Below are 23,561 nucleotides of genomic sequence, written 5' to 3' on the forward strand. Positions count from 1 at the left end.
TTACATGTGTACAAGAATTAGTTTCTTTCCTAGAAAGCCTACTACCAAAATTTAGGCAAGGAACAAAAGGTAAACAAACAGAACTGACTGGTAACCTGGCAGGGGCAGTGAACTATCAAGTTTGGTATAAGGAGTATCATGAGTCACAACATTCCTGTTTCAAAGCCGTTGTCAGTTGCTGTGTTTGCAATTCAGGGAAAAATAAGATTTGAGAAAGGATTTTTTAAAAATTACTGCATGCATATCCTGGGGTTTCTGGAGTGGGAGGGAGTGTTTGGTTCTTTGTTTCCTTGTTTGCTTTGCTTTCTCGGGGAATTCTGCTCCTGCATGGAAGGTGACAATCTGTTACTTGTTTAAAAGGACAGAAAGACTTGGAATTATATTCATCACATATCACAGCTTTACTTTCAGCATTGGAGATCATTATTTATAAAGGAGTAAATTAAATTAGACATCTGACTGTCCTTTGTGCCTTTGAAAACTTTTCCATCCATACATAATTTAGTGCATACCAATTAATTTTTCTCAGTTTGGCTTAGAGAAATTGAAATAAAATTGCATTAGGAGAAAACGGCTGTTAATTTTTGGTTTCTTTTCCCTTTTTGTCAAAGACTTTGCTTCCCTTACAGTGGAAAAGTAAAATTTTCCTAGTTCTGTGGCAAATAGTGCTGTGTTAATATCATAGGACTGTATTCTCCTGCTCAAGGTGAATACAGATTTTCTTTGCAGAGCATGGACCTGAAATGTTAACACAGCCTCAATGCACTTGACAGCGGAGGGGGAATCTACTCCCAACCTATATCCAGAGCTACTAATAAATGGGGTTTAGGCTTCTTTCATTGTTACTTGTTAGCGTGTAGTAGCTCCTTTTCACAAGGCACAGTCCTCGTCAAGTTTCAAAGTCTCCTAATTTAGATTGGGAAACTCATGATCCTCAAATACCCAGAGGTGATGTTGCTGCAATGGCTGTTGAGCTCAGGGCCCTCTGACTGCCACAGCCCATCATCTGTTGTTATTGCATGAACATGTAAAAGTCTCCTTGTTTGTCAAGAGGATCTGTAAGTGGAAAAGTTGGAACCTGTTATATACTACTCACAGCACAGGAGGCAAAGGTTTTGGATTTTTCTTTCGTAAGGAACAGAGGGGTTTCAGGAAATATCTTTGTGTGAAAATGCTGCCAATTAAAACTGTGTGTCTGTTCAACCTAGAGAAGGCTGAGAGGGGATCTCATTAATATTTATAAATATCTCAAGGGTGGATGTCAAGAGGATGGGACCAGACTCCTTTCAGTGGTGCCCAACAATAGGATGAGGGGCAACAGGCAAAAACTGAAGCATAGAAGGTTCCACCTGAATATGAGGAAAAACTTCTCTACTTTGATGGTGCCAGAGCACTGGAACAGGCTGCACAGAGAGGTTGTGGAGCCTCCTTCTCTGGAGACATTCAAGACCAGCCTTGACACATTCCTGTGTGATCTGCTCTGGTGAACTTGCTTTAGCAGGTGGGTTTGACTAGATGATCTCCAGAGGTCCCTTCCAACCCTAACCATTCCATTATTCTGTGATTCTGTGTCAACACAGTGTGCAGCTGGGCTCATGGCATCTCAGTTTCCCTAATTAAAAGGTTGCGTTACAAGCAAAGAACAAATTTCTGACAAAAGTGAGGACCAAGTTAAAGAAAGAAGCAGAAGAATTGGTCAAGTTGTTAGAAATGAGAATACAGACACAGGCTATTTCAGAAACATCAAAGGCTAAGGGATCTTCAAATATAAAATTCTGCAAATGTGATGTTTTGCTGAAATTGCCTTCTCTGAGAATTGCTGATTTATCAGAGAGGCAAGCAGATATGTTTACCTTTAGCGAATAAACATATATTTATCTCTCTTAATCCAAATAAAAGCATAATTTAAAGATGAATCAAGCAAATACACTGAGAAACTTTCATGCAACTGCCAAGTAGCAATTTAATGTTATAACAACCAGCAGAGAGCAGTGCTACTTTGCAGTCTGAATATGATCACATTATAATCTTCAAAGCTTTTTTAGCAGAAACTTAGCAAAATTCCATCTAGACTTTTTATAAATATATGTCTTTATATAAGTTATAATCTTATGTTAGTTACAAACTTTTACTAGTTTCCCTCTGAAATTACACAGGAATAGTGGGAAGTATTCTGGCAAATATGGAAAAGGAAATAGGGGAAAGAAATTTCATTTCTGTTTCTAAAATTCTTTTTACATAACCCATATATTAATATTTTATCCTTACTCATTTAAATGTTATATTAAACCACTGTAGGAAGAAAAAAAAAAAAAACAAAATAAAAAGAAGAAGAATCAGGTGTCAATTTAAATTAAGCAGTAAATAAGTAGGACACATCTCATACATGCTTACCAGCACTGCTAGTGAGGTGTCCCAGTTTCTTAATGTCCCCACTCTTTGGATGTTGTGAAAATGTCTGAAGTTAAATCATGAGATGGAGAGAATCATGACAGATGGAAGAAGAAAAAAAAAAATTAGAAAAAGAAAGAATACTCATGGAAAGCTTTTTTTTGCTCATTCTTGCAGTTTGTTATAGTGAAAGCATCTTTGGTTGATCACATATCCATGTTAAAACACAGCTTTTTTGAGCTGTCTATCCAGAAACTTATGGATTATCTGAACAATGTTGTTCAAGGTGAAGACCAGCAGGTTTGATCTTCATACAGAAGTACTGCATATAGAATCTAAATCTGAAGTAATATCATAATTCTAGCCAGCATAAATTCCCATAAATAACAAGTTGCCAAATTAATAGAATCATAGAATCATTTCGGTTGGAAGAGACCCTCAGGATCATTTTGTCCAACTGTAACCTAACTCTAGCACTAAATCATGTCCCTAAGAACCTCTTCTAAACACCTTTTAAACACCTCCAGGGATGATGACTCCACCACTTCCCTGGGCTGCCTGTTTCGTGAAGAATTTTTTCCTAATATCCAATCAAAACCTCCTTTTGTACAACTTGAATCCATTTCTTCTTGTCCTATCACCTGCTGCTTGGAACACCCACACCCTCCAACCTACAACCTCCTTTTCTCCAAGTTAAACAGCCCCAGTTCCCTCAACCACTCCTCATAAGACTTGTGCTCCAGGCCCCTCACCAGCCTTTTTGCCCTCCTTTGCACTCTCTCTGGTACTTCAATGTCTTTCCTATGATGAGGGGCCCAAAACTGAACACAGTATTCTGATGGAGCAGATTAAACACACTCTATATACTTAAAATAGGCTGTAAGTAGTGTTATTAATCCTGTCTACATCTTGAGAGGTAGAATTACCAGTTGAATATTGAATATTGGATTCTTCTTCTTTCTTTTTTTTTTTTTTTTTTTAATACCTCAGTCCCAATTTACAAAGCTTGAATAATAAAGGTTGGAATTGCGGAAAAAAAAAAAAAAAAAAAAAAAGAAAGAAAATGTGATAATTGTGTAATACTTAGGCTCTACAGAGTGATCTGATCCAGCTCTATCATTGGGCTGAGGCCAATTGCATGAAGTTCAACAAGGCCAAATGCCAGGTCTTGCACTTGGGTCACAACAACCCCATGCAATGTTACATGCTTGGGGAAGAGTGACTGGAAAAGTGCCTCGGGAAAAAGGATCAGGGGGTGTTGATAGACAACTGCCTGAACACAAATCCGCGGTGTGCCCAGGTGGTCAACAAGGCCAACGGCATACTGGTGTGCGCCAAGAAAAGTGTAGCCATCAGGACTAGAGAAGTGATTGTCTCCCTGTACTTGACGCTGGTGGGGCCCCACCCTGAACACTGTGTTCAGTTTTGGGTCCCTCACTACAAGAAAGACATTGAGATGCTGGACAGAGTTCAGAGGATAGCAAAAAGCTTGGTGAGGGATTTGGAGAAAAAGTCTTATGAAGAGTGGTAGAGGTAGCTGGGGCTGCTTAGCTTGGAGAAAAGGAGGCTGAGGGGAGACCTTATCACTCTCTACAACTACCTGAAAGGAGGTTGCAGCATGAAGGGCGTTGGTCTCTTCTCCCAAGTAACAAGTGATAGGATGAGAGTTGCACCAGGAAAGGTGTAGATTTGATATTAGGAAAAAATTCTTGGCAGAAAGGGTTGTCAGGCACTGGAACAGGCTGCCCAGGGAAGTAGTTGAGTCACCATCCCTGGAGGTGTTTAAAAGACATGTAGATTGAGTTCTTAGGAACATGATTTAGTGCCAGAGTTAGGTTATGTTTGGACTTGATGATCTTAAGGGTGTCTTACAATGAAAACTATTCTATTCTATTCTATTCTATTCTATTCTATTCTATTCTATTCTATTCTATTCTATTCTATTCTATTCTATTCTATTCTATTCTATTCTATTCCATTCCATTCCATTCCATTCCATTCCATTCCATTCCATTCCATATGAACATCTGACAAGTATATGATATAAAACATACTATTATAATACAGTGTTGAGAGAAAACGGGCAAACAAGATATTGTTCTGTAGATGGTTCATTAAACTTATCAGTGGTACTGACTTGGTAACAGTTAAAAAATACAGCCGTGAAGTACTTCAAAGAGAAACACACAACATTTGGGTTAGACGCCTGTTGCCTGACAATGTATGATCTTAAGTTCAACTAGAGAGATCAAAGTTCTGAATGATAAGTCATTTGCCATGTGAGTTGTTTGATGAATTGGCTGACTGATATAAAGTTGTATAACTCTCCTTTTTGTCTTGAATTATCTCTGATACACGGAAACTAATGTTTTATTTTTGTGAATATAGCTATATATAGTAGAGTTCTGAACTGGACTATGAAATTCACTACAAGTAATGATAAGAGCAAGAAGAGAGTGGTCCAGAGATAGGGTAAACCAAGGTCATTTGTAGTCACTGCCTGGGAGCTGTAAATCTTTTCAGAAAGGGAATGGATCAAGGAAGGTGAGGAGTCGTAGACCTACTAAAAAAAAAAATAAATATATACATATATATATATAGCCTCAGGGATTAAGGCTCTGTTGCTACAACTTTATCAGTTAAATTTAAGCTGTATTCTGTAGCCTGACCTGGTTGTTAGACTGGATTCCACTCTCTTTGCCAACAGAGTGGGCACAAAAGACTTTCACAAATCTTTTTAAAGCATTCAAAATTTCCTGCTGATATAAAACAAATGAGATTTGTCCTCCCAATGCATTTGTTTTAACCCTGAGTCTATAGGATTAATAATCCCTTTTTTGTTGTAAGAAAAAACAATGAACAAACAAACAAACCAAAACAGCAAGACTCTTAGTTTTACCACATCCTAGAACCTGCAGTGTATAGGTTTCCATGAGCAGGTCAGAGAAACAGGCTCCATGTTTCTGTAACATCTGTGATCAGTATCCGCTATATTGCAGAATCAACAGGGTAAAACCGCACAACATGAGCTGTTTGGTTTCCCATTTGTTTGACCTTGTGGTCAATTACTTTCCATTCAAAACATAAGATATTTTAACTTTCCTAACACCTTCTGATGAAAATTTCTGTGACCTTAGTGGAAAGAATTGTACTTTTAATATTTTACTGGTGTGGTAAGGCAAGTAAGGGCTACGGAAGATCAGAAATGGCTTTGTTTGAGTGTGCCTTGCACTGTTAAATTTTTTTTTTATGTTTAACAACATTGTATCATTGCTGAAATCTTTTGAATTTGATGTAAATGACTTTGTGAGAATCCTGCCATACACAAAACATGGCATATGTCAATAAATAAATGGCTCCCAGCTTCTCCTAGTGAGAAGAAGTAGCATGGATTTCTAATGGCTACTGTAGCTCAATTGTAACTCAAATTGTCAGTGAAAGGAAACTCTCATAATGGTGGAAGCTGAAGTTCTCCCCACACAGGAAGGCATCCTAATCTATGCTGCAGGGGTCCCTCTTGCTATACAACAACATAACTCCAAGTTCTGAAATTCAATAACATCAGACTGTTGGTAGAGGTATACATCCCCAAACAGTGACAATCCTTTTTTGATTTTTTTTTCTTTGCATTATAGAAAACAACAACAGCCTTTGCAGACATATAGTAAAAGGTCCTTTTATATACAGGTAACAATACTTTATAAATAAATGAACAGTATCACAAAGCTGACTTCTGCACACTGTTCTGCTTAACTGTTTTCACAGCTTTCTTACATAGAAAGTTTTATTTTGACCTCATAGAAAAGGAAGCCTGCAGCCAAGTAGACTGACCACCTTGCATGTGCATAGGTGTGGTACAGGGCACAGCTACCCAGAAGAGTCTTCATATGCATAAAAGTTTACTGATTATGAATATCACTTATAAAACTTCAAGTACAAATTTCACATACGTATTCACTCAGCATGATGCAGGCACAACATTCAAGTTCTTGAAACCCTTCCTCCCATACTAAATTCAGAGACCTTTACTCAATGGATAACTGCATGTTGTTTCTAAATGAAAATTCATGCAAAAAGTTATTAGTTTTATGGCAAAAAAACAAGCATAGAAGTTGAAGAGAAAGAAGTGACCCATAGTCTACACAGTAAGGAAGCAGAATTCCTTCAGTAGCTGAACTCTCCTGTAGAAAAACATATAGTTATTTCTTTCTCAATGTACTTTTGATTATGGCAATGTGAACATAAAATTCAGTTTTGAAATGTGAAACTGTACCTGAACCCACAAAAACATGCATATCACTCCTACTGATCTTATTTTGAACAGAATATGAGCACACAACTTGAGTGTTACATTTCTACAAGGGATATATTCTTACAAATCAGTTTGCCTTGAAGCTTGGGCTGACTTCTTGAGGCAGCATAGATCAATCTGAGTAACAAAATTTTTGTTGAATTTGATAAATGTGAGAAATGTAGCACAACAGCTTTAGATTTTTCTTAAAGTGTTTGATACGGTAAATCACATGATACTATCAAATAAAGAGTCCCTGCTGGGTAGTCATGTGCATTATTTATACTGGTTGAGGTCTTATCTATCTACTGAGAAACAGACTGTAATATCAAGCTCTCCCACATCAGTTTTTGCTGTGATGGGAAACTGCGAAATGCTGTTAGGAATGGGGCAAACTCACTGAAAGCAATTTAAGAAGGCAGTGAAGGAGCATGATCATACTCCCAGAAGGGAGAGATGCTTTTTTTGTGTAGCCGCTTTCTTACCTGCTAGCTCTAATGCTTTAGACTTTATCAACTGAAAACACTTTCTCTTTAGAAAAGACAAAGCCTGTTGTGAACCTTTGATCTTTTTAGATTATTCCATGTGGAGTCAGTATGAATTCTAACATACTAAAATAATATTATGAATCCAACTTTATTTTCTGATTGATGCTGAAGAACTCTCATCAAGAAGGTGTAGCATTGTACAGGTACAGAGAGCTGTGTAGCCTTTATGACAGCACTAGATGGTCAAAGTACTTGAAGTTTACAACATAATATAACTATCATAAAGGTTTTATATCACTTGAATTAACACCAGACAGAACAGAGAGAAATAGATATGAAAATGGTGAAAATGCTAGGATTAAAGTCATTCAGACAGCTGTTTACCATGGATATCCATGAGACCAAAGCGCTCTAGTAGTTGTTAGTGTATTTTAATAGGATTCTTACTCTGCCTTTCTCCTCGCCATACTACTAGTTGTTAACTCAGTCTTTCCTCAGCCTTCTATGTCTTAAGCCAGGTTCCTTTGAACTTGCTCCTCTCATTTCTCCCCTGTACCCACAACCAGAAAAGTCCCCTCTTGAGGAGCTGATTCATCTTTGTATCTCTGTAGTTTGGGCTGGTGAAGTCATCTTCATTTTCACCATTGTAGGTTTGTATGGTACTTAAAATCAACCTTTAGAATCTGATGTTTCTCCTATACAATAAAGTGCAGTAAGGATTTTTTTTTTTTTTTTTTTTTTGTATGAAAACATTATACAATTCTGAAGGGTCCAGTGGACAGTAATCAATTCAGCAAAGAATAACAGTATATTCACAGCTAAACCTTGTATAAGAAATTTTGGAGAGTTTTCATTTTCAAAATACTGTTCACCAGAAAATAATTCTTCAAGGTTATGAGTACTGAGAATTTGGCCTTAATTGTTTTGATTTTAGTAGTCAACATATGAAAAATGTGCCTTGTCTACATGAGATGAAATAAACAGCTAAATAATTAAATTTGGCATGCCAGGAATAGAACTGAGGTAACTAAACTGCTTGACTTCTATGCTTTATTTAACTACTAAGTCAAACAGCCAGTGTCCTGTCTAGATATGCATGAAAAGTTTTAAATTACATTCCAGCTGGAATCTTTTTTTTTGGTAAAAGATGGCTTAAAAAGAGTTGTATCTCAGAAGAGGCGGAAATACTTTTCAATATTATCTGAATTAAGTTGACATCTACAAAACATTTTCTCCTTATTTGACTTTCTTTTAATATTTAAGTCATAGTTAAAATGGTTAAAAGCTAAAATATGTTTATTAGAATCATAAAAATGAAATATTTGCATCTCATGAGATTTGAATGTTCCTACAAATTTAAAATGGGGCAGACTTTTAGATGTTAACTTTTGGCCTAATTCAAGTTAGGTTTTTTTTTTTTAAATAACTTTTGCTGTACTGTATAACGGTCCTATCTAATTCTACTCATATCCTTATATTAATGGTTAAAGTCCAAGCAATTAAACCATTGTACTGATGTAGTGTAGTAGGTATCCATATGTTAAGTATGGTAGCTAAGTACTAGAAATGAAATGCTGTGATTAATTTCATCAGTTCATTCTTTTAGTATGTCATGTAGAGGAAAAAAAAAAAAAAGTCCAAGGTTGTTCCCCCTTTGGCACATAGATAAAACAGTTTTCACTACCCATAGCTGCCCAGTTATTGTGTCCTTTGAACATAATATGAATGCAGAATATCTTATACTTTTGAGCACCAATATTTTGTATCTTGCATAAACTCAATCTGCTTGGAACCAACTTATTTTTAGTATAAATACCTGTATCTAATGATGTAAACAAGTATTGTAATTCATTCTTTGTTAATTTTTCTGTCTCTTGTGTACATTTTTTTCTTACATATATCTTCCTATAATTAGTTCCCCAGTTTATCCAAAGGCTCAGTTAGTTTATGACACAGTGGTAATTGAAATTACTGGCTGCCATATCATTAGCATGGATTGCTGATGCTCGTTTCATATTTATGAAGTTACTCCTAATACACACTTCTCCACTGCCCCCATTCTTGCGTATATCTCATTTGTTGCTAGCTATTAGTAGCTTAATAATGATAGAATCAGATGAGGGGAGAATTAACTACCTGTGGGACTTACACTATATGTGTGCATGCTGTGCAAGGAGCTCTTTGGGCAGACTGGGTCTGTTCTTTTGAGAGTCAATGAAAACACAGCTAGCAGAAACAGAGAGGTACAAACATAACATCTATGTATCGGGATGCTTCAGAGTGGGTACCCATCCACTGTCAAGAAGTCTTGTGGAGAGAGAGTGCAGAGCAGAAAATAAAAGATAAAAAGTCTGAGATGAGACCATACCTCTAAGCCAGTGTGACAGCTCTTTCACCAAGGGTGCTCAGCAACAGCCTATGAAAAGAAGCAAGATGTATGGGAGGATCCAGGAGTTGTGATTTGAGCTGGTATCAGTGACTTGGGGCGGTGCATGAGTGATGCTCCGGTTGGCTGTTTGGGCTGCCCAATAGAAGACCCAATTTAGGATTTTCATCATATCATTCTCCAAAATGCTGCCAGTTCCAGAGAATGAAGCATGAGAGACAGGCAACGATCCAGAGCTGCGGTGTGCAGATGAGACCATGGTGAAGCAAGGACAGGTACGTCAGTCCTTGCTGAAAACCGGGAAACATTTTGAGACAAAAGGAACCCATAAAGGAAGGACAGGCTTTGTGTTAATCCAGAGAGACAAACTGCCGGCTTTGAAAATTAAGACAGTAATACAGGATTATTCAGACTAGAAAGGGGGATAATGTTAACAAGCAAGGAGAAACACGTCATTCAGATTCAACTTGGCAGGGTAACCTGGATGATATTCAGTACAGCTCTGAAAAAGCCAGAAGTGCAATAAATGGAAATAGGGAAGGCAAGTCAGCTTTTGCCTAAAATGGCAGCTGACTAGCATCGCAAAATTAGACCAAGTTCAAAACCAACAAATTCTAGCTTCTACACCAATGGCAAAAGGCAAGATGAAGAAACCAGAATTTTTGGTATTAAACAGCAACCCTGATACAATAGGCTTTTCTGAGACCTGGTGAAAGGATAATTGATAGGATACAGTGTTGCCAGGCTACCAGCTTAGAAGGATGACAGAATGAGAGGCATTGGTGAGGACATTGTATGTGAAGGAAAATATAAAATTTAACAGCATAAAAATATTGTGGGAAAAGAGAAGCAGTATGGAATTCTGAGTGAAAATCACATACTTTAATAATAATGAACAGATAGTACTAAGATGATACTCTGCACTTGTTGATCTTGAGGGTGAAAGTGATTAAGTAATATTTTAAACTTAAGAATTTGCGATAGCGTGAGATTTTCACTGCACATATACAGATTGTATCACCGCTGCCTCAGGACAAGAGGTAGAGGTAAGACTGTTGTATGCAATAAATGACTGCATCCTAGAACAACTAACCTCAGAAATGATGAAAAGCTGCCATTTGGGCTTTGGTCCTGAGTAATGCATAGGAATTAATTCAAATGATATTAATTGAAGAGCACTCTGTAACAGCAATCAGAATAAAATTAGGCTTCATATTGCAGTGGGAGAGAGCAAGCCAAATAAATCCCGCATTTGATTTCAGGAAAGGAAATTACATAAAAATGAGGCAATTAGCAAAAATACCCCTAAAATGAATACTCCAAAAAGCAAGAAGCCTGCAAGCAGCCTTGAGGCTATTTGAAAATACTCTATTTGAAGCCCAGGTAAACTGCTCTGAAAACAAAACATAATGACCCAGTAAAGACTGTGCATAGCTAAACAGAAAACTTAAGATGGCTATTATGCAGAAAGGATTGACTTAAAAAAAGAAAAAGTTCAAATTAGGAGAGAAGTAAAAACATGGCATATCATATGTGCACAGGAAAATATAGGAAGTGTGAATGAATTAGTAAAAAATACTCATATTGATAATAAAAAGGTCTTTGAATACCTCAGAATCTGGAAGCTAGCTCATGAAACATCTGGACCACCTGATGATAAAGGTGTTAAAGTGGCATTTGAGGATAAGGCCAGAGGAGAGAATATGAAATTTATTTTTTGTATATATATATATTTTTTACCATTAAAGATGTTGGGGAGTTTCTAACATACGGTACATTTTTTGTAGCAGATCAGTTGGGAGCTACATCAATTTGAGCTAAGTATACATGAAATATTAAACCACATAGAATAAGTTAGATGTCAATAAGTCACCAGGATCAGCAGCCATTCATCCAAGAGCTGTGAAGGAACTGAAATGTGAAATTGCAGAGCTGCTGGCCAAAATGTGTAACCTGTCATTACAAACAGCCACTGAGCCAGGGACCTGGAAGATTGCCACTGTAAGTTCCATCCACAAACAGGGCTCCAGAAAGGATCCTGGAACTGCAGACCACTGAGCCTGTCTTTCATCTGTGGTAAAATAGAAGAGTCTATATTAAAGGATGAGATTACTGAGCACATGGATAACCACAGCCTGAAAGAAAAAGTCAACACGACCTCTGGGAAAGGGAAATTCTGCTTCTTTAGCTTGTTCTGGGTGCATGGTACATGGATAAAGCTGCCAAGAAGAGAATCAGTGCTGCCCTGACCCCAATTTCTTTTCCACAGGACTGCTCTCAATCCCTTCATTCCCCAGCCTGTATTAATACTGGGGGTTGCCCTAAATCAGGTGCAGGATGTTGCACTTGGCCTTGTTGAACCTCATGAAGTTCACATGGGCCCACTTGTTGAGCTTGTCCAGGACTCTCTGAATGGCATCCCATCCCTCAGGCATGTCAACCACACCACTCAATGTGTTTCAGAGATGAGTATATTACCATGAAATAGGTTTATTTCTGAAAATCAGTGACAGTCATTATACCAATAAAGCACAATGAAGCAATCACTGGTCTTTTCAAAAACTTATTTCAAAATTCTTGGGTTTCAAAAGGAGAAGAATTAATTGGATGCTGAGGCACTTCCAGGATCTAGATATAGTGATGAAACAATATTCAGAAGAGTTAATTTTTTCCTTGGTATCCATACACTGCCAGGGGCAGAGATTCTGGGATAAGCCACTCAACTCCCATGAATCATCCAGAAAAGAAAGGGCCTGTAAAATGGGATTTCAGAACAATGAAATTAAATTAAATATAAGATGGAATAAATGTGCTGTGAGAGAAATTAACTTAGCCTTGCAACTAATACATGAGTATCTCTTTTAATTATAAATATACTAGAGTTGGGATAGAGATGGTGAAATTTTTCCATGCAAGCTGAAGCTTGAAGAATACAATCAGCATAATCTTCCTTATCTTGTTTATAGGCCTGAGCATTAAATTCCAGGCTTAAGCATAGAATTCTAGACATGAGCATAACATTCTGTAAGGTCTTTTTAAATAGGAGCATTATTAAATTGACAGTTAAACAGAAACAATACAAAACCAAGCAAAAGTAAATATAAAATTTTAGGTATGCAATAGGCTGTGGGTCCAGATACTCCATGGAATGGAGTTAAAGATGCTCCTGAAGGATATGTGATAACAGAAATATAGAGGTACCAAGAAGGAGCTACAGAGATGTGTAGATGACTCAGATGTGTAGATGTGTCAGAGGTTAGAGATATGGACAAGTCTAAGCATTTCTTAATTGCAATGGGAGACAAGTCATAGAATCACAGAATGTCCTGATTTGGAAGGGACCCACAAGGATCACTGAGTCCAACTCTTCTCCCTGCATATGACAACCCCGCAGTCCACATCATGTGTCTGAGGGCATTTTCTAGTCTCTTCTTGAACACTATCAGGCTTGGGGCCATGACTGCCTCCCTGGGGTCCCTGTTCCAGTGCTCCACCACCCTCTGGGTGAAGAACCTTTTCCTAATGTCCAACCTAAACTTCCCCTGGCACATCTTCCTGACATTCCCTCAGGTCAAAAAGTTGGAAAGCATGCAAGGACAAATATATCTTTAGATCACGTCACAGACTGGATGATGAAATCTAAGTTTTTTAAAACTGCTATTTTTAAAAATAGCTACCCAGTCTTCTGGGAGGGAAAAGAAGGGAAAAAATATGTATATATAAATGTGGATGACGAAAGAAAAGGAAATACATTCAAAGCTGCCATTTACTTTGTTGCCCGGATACACTGTGAATCATCAAAAAACTTGGAGACAGGCTTACAGGGGGTAGTACACTGTAAAGCATTTGTCCTTTATTCACATTAATAACTTATTTAAGTCCACGTCTTTAAATTCTTTTTCTAGTAGAGTTATTTAAAGATTGGGCTGCAGCTGGAAAGAAGATGCAACCGTCTTACTGAAGTTCCCTTTCAGCATGGATTTAGAATTTGAATAGATACAGAATTTACACAGCTTTGCAGGGCTCTACTGTTAATTTCTATATTATTCGAGATTATGAGCATTACGCACTTGGTTTGTAATTAATGTGAACTCTTCTCAAAAGACTTACAGTTATTCCTCTAAATAATATAGTAGATGCTCTCCAATAATGAGTGCATTAAAAATATTAAAGAAAAAAAATCATAATGTAAACAAATAATATGTATTTTAAACAGTGACTTTGTTGTAACAGGTTTCACACAATTTAAGTGTCAACTTTGCAAAACTTTTCCTTATATATGGAATGGTGAAGACTGCAGAGTATCTATTAGGAAGCATTGATGCAAAAGTGATTCCCATTTAGCAGTACAAAAATAAATTTTCCCTTAAGTACTTTTGAAGTAAGACCTGTAGCAAGAGTTGTATGCATGTACATTATCATCAGTTTCTGTCACTACATTCCTTTCAGTCGTTGCACTTATGAACACTTATACACAATTATAACTTCTTAAGATAAAATGTTCTGAAATTCCCAAGTTCTAAAAATGTTTGTGAGTCCTACAAAGTCAGTGATGTCTAACTTCTATGGTAGAAATAATGATCTCATAAACTTCATACCAAGGAGGGTGTTGGTCTCTTCTCCCAAGTAGCAAGTGATACGACAAGAGGAAATGACCTCAGGTTGTGTCAGGGGAGGTTTAAATTGGATATTAGGAAACATTTATTCACAGACAGGGTTGTGAAGCACTGGAACAGGCTGCCCAGGGAAGTGGTGGAATCAACATTTCTGGGGATGTTTAGAAGATATATAGATGAAGTTCTTAGGGACACAGTTTAGTGCCAGAATTGGGTTAATGGTTGGACTCGATCTTAAGGGTCTCTTCCAACCTAAATGATTCTATGATTATATCACATTGATAGGTAAGCAGAACAAAGAGTATATGTCCACAAAGGGTATTTTTGTTGGTTTTGTTTGGTTTATGACACTTGTTTTTGTTTGTTTGTTTTTGGTTTCTGTGTATGTGTTGTTTTGTTTGTTTGTTTAAATGCTCTGGAAATCACAAGAACTTGTGAAGCCTAAGTGAACATCCTTTTGTGATAAAAACATAACAGGTTTTTCATATTATTTTGTGAATGCCTTAGTAATTCAGGTAGAAAATCAGTAAATGTTTATTCCTGATTCAACTGGAGTATGATATTTCAGGTCAGCTATCTACCCAGTAGCACAAAGAAAAGTGGTATTAGCAGCACTCATATATATCTTTATACCACTGCCAAGCCTGTGTGACCAGATTTATATTTACAGCCAGGTCAAGTGATATGAAGGAGTGCAGAGTCAGACTTACGCCTTGAGAACATCGGTAATATGTTTTATCCACCCTGTAGAAAGGAAAAACAAAAGAAGATAATATAAAATGAATACCCAATTTTAATGGCACACTGCTGCAAGTGCCCAACACATAACCCATGTAAGTTACTGTAAACAATTCATTTTATAAACCTGCATATTACTGACAAATGAGTTTGTCAGTATTGTCAGAATCTTGGGTTCATGTTCTTCATTTGGGATGCTCTCATATAGTAGATCTTCCTGGCTAAAAGAAAATGATAAATTTATTGTTCTCAGAAACATTGCCAAAATATCAATTTACATTTACTTAACTACAGCTAAATTAATTTATATGTTAATTTTAAATGTCAATTCAAGGAAGCATACCCTGGAATGAAAAGCACATACTTGTGCCACAGAGTCATTAATATTTTATGCTCTATGAATGACATCATTCTCAGAATTAAAAATTGGAAACAAGAATACAATCTTGATTATTACCATTATTATACCCCATCTCTGGAAATATTCAAGGTCTGGTTGGACGGGGCTCTGAGCAACCTGATGTAGTGGGAGATGGCCCTGGTCATTGCAGAAGGGTTGAATTAGATGACGTTTAAAGGTCCCTCCAATTGTGATTCTATAATTACCATCCTCAAAAAGGGGCACAAAGGTATTAGGAAAGGAACCAGGGCAGGGAGAATTGAGTCCACATCTGATGCTGCTATTCACCTGTCATGTGATAGCATTGATAAATTATTTAATATCTGCTTATTTTATTCTGTATTATGTTTTCATGGAGTGATATCCTGTAGCAGTGTGTTCTGCCCGTTTTGAATCTGTTTCATTTCCTTTGCAGATGGCTTGCTGCCATGGAAGATAATGGAAAAATAAAACTTCCATGCTTTTACCTCCTGCCAGTTTCAATAGAATTTAGGAAAAAATAGCAGAATTCAATCTGAAAGACTTTCGTTATGGTCTTTCAGCATCATACAAACTGTAATAATTTATCTCTCCAACAGTTCATTTTTATGTAATGCTAATTATGCTTCCTTGAATCTTACACTGGCCTTAGAATTTGTTCAATGTTTTAATAATTCAATGGCACATGAAAACCTTGATTAGGGTAGGAAAAAGAAGTAATCTGAGAAATAACAGTTGAACACCAGGCTTAGCTCAATAGGAGGTGTTCATAGCCAGGGAGGAAGGGTAGTAAGCAGGAAAAAGCTGAGTTAAGTAGAGGCAAGTTATATGAAATTTGGCAGGTTTAGCTTTGTTTTACATTAAAAAAAAAAAAAAAAATCATTTTAACATTTTGCATTAGATCATACTTCAAAATTTTAAGTTCCAGGAGGTTTATTCATAAGAAAAGAGATGAAGCAAAATAAAACCCCAACAGTTTGCTTCTTGTTCTTCTGTCATTAACAGTGTGTATCCTGTACTTTGGAAACATGTAACACAAAAGGAAAAAAAAATCAGCTATTTTACAAAGCAATGAAAAAAAATAATTAAAATGTGCAAGCAAATCTTATCGTTATGCATAATTCCATAAATGTAAGCTCAGAAAGATTCAACTTGCATTTTTACAGAAAGTCAACAATTCGTTTTGGCTTTTGATAACTGCCATTTTCTGTCAGTTACAATTTTTTGATCATTTCTGTCTCTTGGCTTTTCCTCCTCCTTCTTTGCCAGCTTTAGAAGGAAGGAATTGGTTTGGGAGAGAGCCTGTGGGTTAGAGAAGGCTGAAAAGAGTACATTTCATTTTGGAGAATAGTAGCAATGTAAGAAATAGAACTGTAGAAACATAAATATTTTGTTCTCATGTTTCTGCGCTTAAATATCAGGACCTGCTACTTTTCCCCCACTTTTTGAATGACTATTTACTGACATATATTGCTGGAAATACAATATCTTCCTAGAATTCTTGTATTTTTCTTGTTTTTCTTTCTGTTAGATACATACCTCATAGACTTCTGTAGTGACAACCAGATACAGAAATCTACTCATTTTTGCTTTAAAAGATGAAGTCTAATCAGTTAGGTTCTAAAATCCACCATGTCAATTGCTCACATAGCTTTGAGGGGATCAAGGAAACAGTTTGGATTGTTAACAGTTTCTGACTACGTCTGGTTTGTGAGGCAAGGTTTTGGTAACAGGGAGGCTACAGGGTTGGCTTCTGTGAGAAGTTGCTAGAAGCTTCCCCTGTGTCTGATAGAGCCAAAGCCAGATGACTCCAAGATAGACCTGATGCTGGCCAGTGACAGTGGTAGTGCCTCTGCAATAACGTATTGATTATAAGAAAGGGAGGAAAAAACTGCTGCAGAAGAGCAGCCAGAGGCAAAGGTGAGATTATGTGACAGAAACAAATTTGCAGACACCAAGGTCAGTGAAGAAGGAGGGGAGGAGGTACTCCAGGTGCCAGAGTAGAGATTCCCCTGTGCTTGTGGTGCAGACCACGGTGAGGCTGGCTGTCCTCCTGCAACCCATGGAGGTCCACAGTGAAGCAGAGATCCACCTGCAGCCTGGGGAGGACCCCACATCAGAGCAGGTGGATGCTTGAAGGAGACTGTAAACCCATGGATGACCTGGGCTGGAGCAGGCTTCTGACAGGACCTGTGGGATCTGTGGAAAGGGGAGTCCACACTGAAGCAGGTTTGCTGGTAGGACTTGTGACCCCATGGGGCACCCATGCTGGAGGAGTCTGCTCCTGAAAGGCTGCACCGTGCAGAGGGGACCCACGCTTGAGCAGTTTGTGAAGAATTGGGAAGCCCATTGGAAGGACTCATGTTGGAGAAGTTTGCAGATGACTGTCTCCTGTGAGAGGGACACCATGCTGGAGAAGGGGAAGAGTGAGGATTAAGGAGCAACAGAGATAATGTGTGTTCAACTGGCCGCAACCCCCATTCTACATCCCCCTGCATCACTCAGAAGGAGGAGAAGAAACTTGGGACTAAAGCTGAGCTTGGGCAGAAGAGATGGGTTAGGGGGAAGATGTTTTAAGATTTGGTTTTATTATCTCTTATTTACCCTTCTCTGATTGATTGGTAATAAATTAAAGTGTTTGAGTCACCACCCTTGGAAGTATTTACAGGATGTGTAGACATAGTGCTTTGGGACATGGTTTAGCGGTGGACTTGGTAGTGTCAGGTTTATAGTTGGACTCAATGATCTTAAAGGTCTTTTCCAACCTAAATGATTCTGTGATTCTATCCCCACTCAGTTAACCTCCTATATCTTGTCCTTCCATTTTATCTTTTTAACCATCTGGTCACAGTTCTGTGCTTAATATCACTTGAAAGTGGTTAACTTTTTGATTAGACAGTCCTACAGGTGCTAGAGCTACATTCCTGTCCCTTAAAACCAGAAGCACAAGGCTATGCCCTCTCTTTTCAATAGCCAAGGAAATCTGACCTTTGCCAACATATCTGTGTTCTTTCTCTTTATACAGAATATGACATAAAAATTTCATTGTTCATCCCCCTTTATACTATCACTTTTTTAAAATTAATTTTTTGAAGAAAATCATGTAAATGTGAAAAAAACTTGTTCATTTTCCACTTACTAGGTATTATCCTTCAACTGTATAGAGTCCCAGCATTTATAGTGACAAATTCCCTGATTCTCTGTTCCAGCCTGTTTCATATATGCAAATCTCTGTGTAAGCTCAAGGCTTTGAATGGCTTGTTCAACATATCTCTTAAATAATTATGAGACCATTTAAAGGGTTGGAGGATGGTTTGTTGGTGGTTTGTCTGTCTGTCTGTCTGTTTGTTTGTTTGTTTGTTTTCCTCAAGCTTCTCTAACTTGCTGGGGATTTGCATTAATTGTATTATCCAGCATGGAACACAAGAACATAAACACTCTTAGCAATAATAATAAAGTTCTCCAAGTGTACAAACCATCGAACTTCTTTTGATGTAACAAGAGGATGCCCATGCATCCAGAATCTCAAATCTGTCATGTACTTGTTAATTTACCAATCTCCTTTCATTTTTTTTCTCACAATAGCCATTTAATGCAGAAGAAAATTTTGTCATCATGCTGCTCACTCAGCATGTGTGCTACACCCCTATTGCTTTAATTTTTTACCTTTCAGTTAGAGTCTGTGTACTCTTGCTATTTTGTAAACTGGCTGCCACATTAGGACTTCCTTATTGATTAGATCTTAGGTTTTCTAATATTTTTTAATAACATTAATAACTAACAAGATTATGATGTGTCTACGGTAGAGGCTAGCACTTGACTGATATAGCGATGTGAAATATGTCTTTATTTCAAAGCAACACTGAAAAAAATAACTGAACTCTAACACTGGTTGTTACTACTACAAATATGATTAATTTGCAAGTAGAATATCTCATAGAAATTAAAAAAAAAAAAATACTATGTATGATGCATAACTGAAATGAGACACAGATTACAAAATGGTTCTTTTGATTTTCCTGACACTAAAGGTATCACAAATGGAGAAGCTGTAAACCAGATACTCTTTAGCTGCATCCCTCCCCACAGCTTCAGAGTTTGTCTTGGTTTATGGCCTGAGGAGCAGTAACTATTCAGGTCTGTATAGGTTGCAGCAGGCTCCCTCTGCCATGGCTCGATGGAACTGAAGCATTGACTGAACAAACACTGAAGAGATGAACCAGGTGAGTCTGTCATTGTGGACACCAAGTAAATATCTGCAGCCAGCTAAATAATTCCTCTGTAATGTTTCTGCTACAGTTCATGTCATGTTATAACACAGAAAGAGAACAGTACAAAATCCAAGTCACCCAGTCCTTGGTAATATAAAACCTACTTCAAAAATTACCAAAATTGCTAATCATGACTGAATGATTTCTAGGCTGACTTACAGGAGCTGTGCAAGTTGCCTCGAACTTTTAGCTCTGCTTAACCTTCCAGTGAGGATAAGGTAAGTGGGACACAAAAAGCATTTGTGCAGCTCAAAGCAGACTTGGAACCAGACCCACAAACCAACTGCACTAAAATCAGAAATGCAGAACAAAACAGTTCAGCGTGTTTTTCTAGCCTCAGAGCTTATCATTTATTTTCTCAAGCTAAAATAAAGACACAAACTATGAATTTTTTGAAGATAGTTTAGACTTTGGGTCCTATTTTGAACTAAGCAATAGTCAAAACATTTTACTCTCAATCTTGTTGTCAGAAGCCAAAATTCCTCCTTTTTCCTCCCAAATTATTTTCTTTTATGAATAAAACATACCGTTCTTTACTTTATCTATGATCTGACTTCCAAATATCATTCAAATCTTATTTTATCTCACTAGTAGACACCTGGATTTTTTTTTTTTGTTTTTGTTTTTTTCCTTTGCGTGAATACTCTTATAATAAATGCCTTGCCTAACCAGCTGCTGCTTTTGAGTTCTCCTGGTTCTAGCGGGGTTTTTTTCTTCATAAGAATGGAGAAAAATTCTATTCACATGAGTAATTACTTTATTCATGTGAATAATTGTCTAAACAGAACTAGCATTTCTGTTTTCTCTGTCTCATAGCAGAGAAAGTGCATGGAGGAACTAGCCTATCTTTATTTCTTTTTTTTTTTTAAATAATATTGTTATTTATGAGGCCGTGTTTTTTGTTGGCAATACAGAACCTTAGGTTGAAAATTGGCTATTTATTATATAAATCTGAAATATTTGTATTTTTTTTTTCCAGTTATACACAATTATTTCTGTGTAATCATTTCTCTCTGATTTTAATGTGTTGGCTGGCTTTGAGGCACATTTTGGTGTTTTTTGAGGTGACAGTACTACTCTTATTAACATTCAATTTTTAACAAGCTACTGTACACAGGAGCCCTTCTGAGTAATTTGCCCATTTCTTCTGCTTAGAAATGATCTGTGAAAAGGTCAACATTTTAAAAGTGTGTATGCTGTTTGCATTTGTTCAACATACAGTAATTTTGAAAAACATTTTTTGCTAATTTATTTATTTTCTGTCCTGTATAACACTACCCAGAAAAGAAAAATAGCATCTTACCAAAAGGCTAAGTTTGAAACTGTATTTGCATTTCTTTAAAGCAAGTGGTCCCCTCGAACTGTGCTTGGATATTGGACTTGACGTGCAGTCCAACAACCTACATAATCCTTGATACTGGTTCCAGATTAGAGGATTTACTGGTATGTGTTTTGACTCCCCTTTCTGTCCTGCACATTGTGTTACCTTCTAATGCTATCCTGACATGATACTCTGCTCTAAATGCCCAGAAAGTCTGTTGAAGTGACATCCTACAATACAAAGTAGCTCTTTACATCTTGAAGAGTACCCTAGCCAGGGGGCTGTTTGCTCTTCTGCAGTTATACTGTACTTTTTTCTCTTTTCTTGCCCATTAAGTCTACCTTAGACCTAAGAGAACTCTTGCACAACAACTTTTGTGAATAATTTCATTTTTCTCAAAGTGGTATTTTCTCACCAAAAAAAGTGACATTGGAAAAATATTGAGTATAGCTAGTCGCACCCACATGAAATTGTCATTTTCTCATTCTCCAAGGGGAATATCTTCCTTTTGAGTATATGTATTGCTGTTAAAGGTCTAATTTTATTGCTGACTCCATGAAACACTGATATTAATATAAAAATCTTGAAGTGGCCATGACTTTGCTGTTGGAATAGAACCAATAATTTTTCTTTTAACAGTAGGATAACAAGAAATTTTGTGTCTGCGGCAACTGGAAGTCTATGAATTCTTTTCTGAACAGTTCAGAGTTAACATATCTTCAATTTAGGTGCCCAATTCTGTTTTTTGTAGTTTTCCCATGAGATCAGAAGCTAAATTTTAGCTCCTATGAATAGGTATCAAGATCCTCCGGCATTTTGCTTCTGTTTACGAAATAGTTGTCAATTTTGTGAGTGAATTGTACAGTTAGTCCTTGGAGAGAATAGAAGTAATGATTTTAGTACAATATGTTTGTGAGTAAAAGCTTTTTCTTCTTTACTTCCATTCCTTCTTCTCTACAGATAATTTTTGAATTATATTTTTTCATGGGACATTAGTTGCATTTTTCTCCTTATTGGGATATCTGGAAAAAAAAGGTGTATGCATTCCTTTGGTTTTGTCTAGAAATCAATATGATCTTGAAATGTTATTCACTTCATTATCTGCTGCCATTTATGTAACTGTGTTTCGCCACTCTTTTAAAGAAAAAGTGTAACTAAAGAAACATTGGCCAGTTGTATAATATATTCTGAGCACAATTTTCCTGTTACAAATAATTGAAAAAAATATTCAATAGCTTTAATTGCTACTGAAAATGGTGCAACAATTTCTCTCTGCAGAATTCAGGCTGGGTCAGCCACCATTTTCAGATCTCTTCTTGTATTTAGACAGTTGTACTCCCAGTGAGCACTCACATCTGTGTTTAATATGCAAGGCCAAGCCAACAAAGAACTATGCAAATAACAAGTGGTGCTCCTGTGTCCACTCAGTTTCCTTTTTTGTTTAGTTTACTCAGTGGTTCAATTTTGTCTTCAGGGCGCTATTGACTAGTCTGACAGATAGGCAGATTTCTAGAAAATGCTACCCATTGGTGGCTGCCTGCTTTTATATGGGAATGAATAATGATTAAACTGCCCTACATTAGAGCAACCAAAATAACTCCCTCTGAAAGAATTTAATTCTTCACTTTTTCAGCATTGGCAACTTGAGGATGGAGAGGCGACCACCAACAAAGAGGAGATGCTGTGTTGAGGAAGATGAAAGTAGGAGGAGAGAAGACTAGGCATTCAGTTCAACCTCCAATCAGCTACTGTAGGGCAGTGCACCAGGAAGCCCATCTGAATTATCCTAAGAAAGTTCATAAACAAAGGGGAACTGGTCTGTTAAGGAAGATCCAAAGTCTTTCTCACTTGCTTTCTGTTCATCTAAAATCTTTGTGATGGATGATATGATCATTGAGAATCTGAGAAGCAAACTTCGACTTAATACTAATGCCACATTTATTCACAAGTGCACAGAATGAAAGTGTTCTGCTCATGTGAGCACAATACAAGCAGGAAAAAGAGAAAGAGAAGGATGTTATAACAAGGGATGATGCCTGTCATCAGGTACCATCCTTTCACCAGTGCCATCCCCTCCCTCAAAGCAGGTTTGGGGTGTCCGGTGTATAAATGCCCTTCTTGCTGTTTACCAGTTTCAAAGCTTTCAAATATGTAATTTCTTTTCAGTGTTAGATGTGACAGTTATATACCCACAAGAAATCCTAGATTCCCTTGAGTCCAGGAATCTTGCAATTACCCTTTTTTTGGTTATCTAATTCCATGAGAAAAATGCAATAAACAATAAATATTATCCTAACTTATTTTATTCCTCTGTTTTAGTATTGTGTAATGATACATTGTATATCTCTGACATTTTATCTGAATTTCTAAATTTTCCCTGAAAAAAAAAAAAAGCCTTTTTTTTTCTTCTATTTGAAGTTTACTTAAAAAGCAAAGATAGCTTTTTCTTCTGTGGTTCTTCAGAAGAAAGCCATACGATATACATTGGATTGAAGCAAAATACCATGGAATATAACTATTTCTTCACCAACCTGAGAATAAAGATAAAATATATTAATAGAAAGCTATTTTTAAAATCAAAATAAAGATGACCAAAAAAAAATCTAGCAAGGTGACATTTAAAAAAATGTAATTTATAACTATGCAACAGAAGAGCCATTATATTTCTGTCAATGCTGTA

General features: G+C 36.9%; 1 protein-coding gene across 3 annotated transcripts in view; it reads right to left on the reverse strand.

The window, feature by feature from the left end:
- The window catches only part of LOC110359698 (uncharacterized), a 52,991-nt gene that overhangs the window by 4,223 nt on the left and 25,207 nt on the right, over positions 1-23,561 (reverse strand). For 2 of the 3 annotated variants that reach the window (XM_065053514.1, XM_065053512.1), the window contains 2 exons: positions 6,342-23,412; positions 2,395-2,458 (listed from right to left, as the gene is read on the reverse strand). The gene's annotated coding sequence lies outside the window, so the exon portion shown is untranslated. The remainder of the gene's footprint in view (positions 1-2,394; positions 2,459-6,341; positions 23,413-23,561) is intronic. The other variant, XM_065053513.1, reaches the window with a different exon arrangement.

This window comes from Columba livia, chromosome 2 (genome assembly GCF_036013475.1).
Source record: "Columba livia isolate bColLiv1 breed racing homer chromosome 2, bColLiv1.pat.W.v2, whole genome shotgun sequence".
NCBI lineage: Eukaryota > Metazoa > Chordata > Aves > Columbiformes > Columbidae > Columba > Columba livia.